General features: G+C 40.7%; 1 pseudogene; it reads left to right on the top strand.

Annotated features, from left to right (window-relative positions):
* Positions 1-2,235: 2,235 nt before the first annotated feature.
* On the top strand, positions 2,236-3,035 carry LOC117695182 (small ribosomal subunit protein uS5 pseudogene; annotated as a pseudogene).
* The last annotated feature ends 500 nt before the right edge of the window (positions 3,036-3,535 follow it).

The following is a 3,535-nucleotide window of genomic DNA, read 5'->3' as shown; positions in this document are numbered from 1 at the left end:
GGCTTAAAAAACAATAAAAAAATATTTCTTCCTCATTCTAAAGGCTGGAAGTCCACCATCAAAATGTATTAATAGTTAACTTCTTCTAAGACATGTCTCCTTGGTTAGTATGTGTCATGTTTTCCCTGAATCTTCATGTGGCCATTTTCTTCTTTGCTGATCTGTGTCTTAATCTCCTCTTTTCAGAAAGACACTAGTCATACTGGTTTACATGATTTCAAAGAGGACAAATAACTTACCAAGTATGTGTAAATATTGGATCCTAATGACTATTACTGCAATTATCTCTTTAAAGAACGTATCTTTAAAATTAGCCTCATTATACATTTTTTCAGGGTGAGGAGTCTGATATACTAATGGGAACACATACTTCAGCCCATGATAATACTGTTATGCTCAAAATCTATTTAATGGTTCCACCATTGCATTCATAGTGAAAATTAATAATATCTTCCCACTAGTTCTGAAAACATTCATGGGATGGTCCCTTTTATTCTCCTCTTTGCTTATTGTACTTAAGCAAAGTGACATCATTGTCATATATCCAATGCACCAAGCAAACACTCACTCTCCTGAGGGTGTCCATGCTTCCTGGAGTTTTCCATATATATATATCATATATATAAGTTATAGTTATATAGTTATATAAGTTATGTATACATATATGTGTACATACATATATATGTATATATATATATATATATATATATATATATATGACTTTTTAATCATAGCATCCTAAGTGAAATGGGGAGATATCTCAATTAGTAAAGTGATTGCTATTCAGATCCCAAAGACTCCTGCTTAAAGGAAAAAAAAGCTGTATGTTGTGGCACACACTTGTGATTCTAGCACCATGAAGATAAAAGCAAGTGTGTCTCTGTGGCTCACTGGTCAGCAAAATACTTTATTTGGTGATCCACAGGACAAATGAGAGGCTCTCTCTCACTCAAAGAACATTTCTAAATGGACTCAAGATAGTGTGTGTGTGTGTGTGTGTGTGTGTGTGTGTAACAAAGAGGGAGGGGGCAGTGCAGGGGATACAGGAGTAGTTGAAGGGGAGAGAGTTTGGGTAAAAATGATGTACTCATGCATAAAATTATCAAAAAAATAATAAAATATTATTGATAAAATAAAACTATGTTGTACCTGAGTAATGTCCCTTGAGGTTGACCTCTGGCCTCCACACATACAAGCCCCTGCACAAACACATATGTATAATCAAAGCTTCTTATTAAAAATAAAGATATGTACCGCAAACACTCTATCATATTTCTTCTCTGCTTCATTTGCGTTTGTACCATATTTTATACTCTCATACTTCCCCAAGGCACAGATATCATTGTTGGAAAAATACAAGAACCAGAAGTTGTGAAGTTGTGCTCTAATGACCTCACTGCAGCTGTGGTTACCAGATAAGCCCCAAGAAAAACTGGACCGGCTACTATTTCATCAATCATAAGGGAGGGTCTCAGGAACATCCACCCTTCACTAAGGAAAAATGGACAGCTCAGGGGATAGAGTATAATTTATTTCAATGTCATAGTCACTTAAAAATCCCTCATGTTCCAGTAAATAATCCCTTCTACTGAGGTTCATGAAAACAACTCTAATTAAACTCAGTTGGTTAAAAGAACAACAGACTTTAAGGTTGATGAGATAGCTCAGATCTGTCCAGTCCGAAGACCTGAGCTTGATCCCTAGAGCCTACACGGTAGAAGGAGGGAAGGAGACAGATGACTTTAGCAAGTTGTCCTCTCACTTACCTCTCTCTCTCTCTCTCTCTCTCTCTCTCTCTCTCTCTCTCTCTCTCTCTCTTTCTGTCTCTCTCTCTCTCTCTCACACACACACACACACACACACACACACAGAGAGAGAGAGAGAGAGAGAGAGAGAGAGAGAGAGAGAGAGAGAGACAGAAAGGTGAAATTTTAAATTACACTTATTAAGACAATATGACTTTCAGCAAGAGACTAACAGGGTGGAAACTCAGTACATAGATGAATAAAATTGTCAAAGAATTTTAAAAAGAAACAAAGAAATAGCAATGAAAAGTGGGGGTTAGGCATAAGTATGAGTGTGAGGCCAATCTGCTCTAGATCATGTGTTCTAAGCAACCTGGGCTACAGTGTAAAATCTTGTTTCAAAAAACAAAACCCTTTCTTCTTCTTCAGGAAAACACTAAATGGCCTATGACGCTGGTAGGTAGGAGGCGGAGATAGCTTCTGCAGATGATTCGGCAGAGGTCTTAGGGGCTGTGGTTGTGGTTGAGGCTGTGGCCATGGTCAAGGCCGCGGGGCTCTCGTGGAGAAAAAGCTGAAGACAAGGAGTGGATCTCTGTCACCAAGCTGGGTCGCCTGGTTAAGGACATAAAGATCAAGTCCTTGGAGGAGATCTACTTGTTCTCCCTGCCCATTAAGGAGTCTGAGATCATTGACTTTTCCTGGGTGAATCCTTAAAGGACGAGGTTCTGAAGATCATGCCAGTGCAGAAGCAGACCCAGCTGGCCAGCGGACCAGGTTCAAGGCTTTCGTCGCTATTGGGGACTACAATGATCACATTGGTCTTGGTGTTAAGTGCTCCAAGGAGGATGCCACTGCCATCCCAGGGACCATCATCTTGGCCAAGCTCTCCATCGTCTCCGTGCGAAGAGGCTACTGGGGGAACAAGATTGGCAAGCCCCACACTGTTCCATGCAAGGTGACAGGCCGCTGTGGCTCTGTGCTGGTGCATCTCATCCCTGCCCCCAGAGGCACTGGCATTGTCTCTGCTCCTGTGCCCAAGAAGCTCCTGATGATGGCCGGCATAAACGACTGCTACACTTCAGCCAGGGGCTGCACTGCCACCCTGGGCAACTTTGCCAAGGCCACCTTTGATGCCATCTCCAAGACTTACAGCTACCTGATCCCCGACCTCTGGAAAGAGACTGTGTTCACCAAGTCTCCTTCTCAGGAATTCACTGATCATCTTGTGAAAACCCATACCAGAGAGTCTCTGTTCAGAGGACACAGGCTCCAGCTGCAGCTACCACATAAGGACTTTTATACAAGAAAAATAAATGAATTGAGTCTGTTTTAAAACAAAACAAAACAAAACCTTTTAAGTAAATAGATTCATGCCAGAAACTGGCCTACTGGCAATCCTGAGAAGTGCCAGTTAACAAATTCACAGCAAATCTGGGGGAGAAACTCTGCTAAGACAGATACACAAACTCACAAGAACACCGCCCTAGGTTTACTCTCTGTAGGAGTAAAGTTAGTACATCTAAGTAGTAACAGAAAAAAAAAAATGTCTAAGCAAAGGACAAGACGCAAATTCTCTGAGAGCCAGAAGTCATCAGGAAGTACTTACATATGGCCAGTGAATTCTGTCTCACTAAGGTAGAAAATTGGGAGATTATATTTTCCTTGTAATATAGTTTAATTGTAGTCTTTCAAAAGCATTGGTACTTAAAGTGGTCTCTTTCTTTTAGATAGCCCAATGCAGATTGGATTTTGCTCCTTAACTGAGAAATGTGATGGATTATGTATGGTAG

Source organism: Arvicanthis niloticus, chromosome X (genome assembly GCF_011762505.2).
Source record: "Arvicanthis niloticus isolate mArvNil1 chromosome X, mArvNil1.pat.X, whole genome shotgun sequence".
Lineage (NCBI taxonomy): Eukaryota > Metazoa > Chordata > Mammalia > Rodentia > Muridae > Arvicanthis > Arvicanthis niloticus.
Note: the sequence above shows the minus strand (reverse complement) of the source record. Positions and strands in the feature narration are given on the sequence as shown.